This window comes from Pongo abelii, chromosome 6, assembly GCF_028885655.2.
Source record: "Pongo abelii isolate AG06213 chromosome 6, NHGRI_mPonAbe1-v2.0_pri, whole genome shotgun sequence".
Lineage (NCBI taxonomy): Eukaryota > Metazoa > Chordata > Mammalia > Primates > Hominidae > Pongo > Pongo abelii.
This window is the reverse complement of record NC_071991.2, coordinates 15,277,267-15,277,525: the sequence shown is the minus strand read 5'-3', so window position 1 is coordinate 15,277,525 and position 259 is coordinate 15,277,267.

The window sequence follows — 259 nt, the reverse complement described above, 5'->3', positions numbered from 1 at the left end:
GGAGTCCAGTCCCTCCAATCAGGAAGGTCGGAATCTCTGATGTCATTGGTCATTCCAACCTGGCAACCAGTTTGAAGAAAAACACATGTAACTGCCAGGCTGATCTCTTGTCCTGGAGATCCTGAGTGAATAGTATCTCCTGCCACTGTCCCAACCTCAGACCATTGTCCAAAAGCATCTTCAGGAACTCTGAATCCCTCTGTTCCCTGTCCCAGCAGAGGCTGTGTCCTCTCCACTCAAAGCCTGAAGCATATTGGGG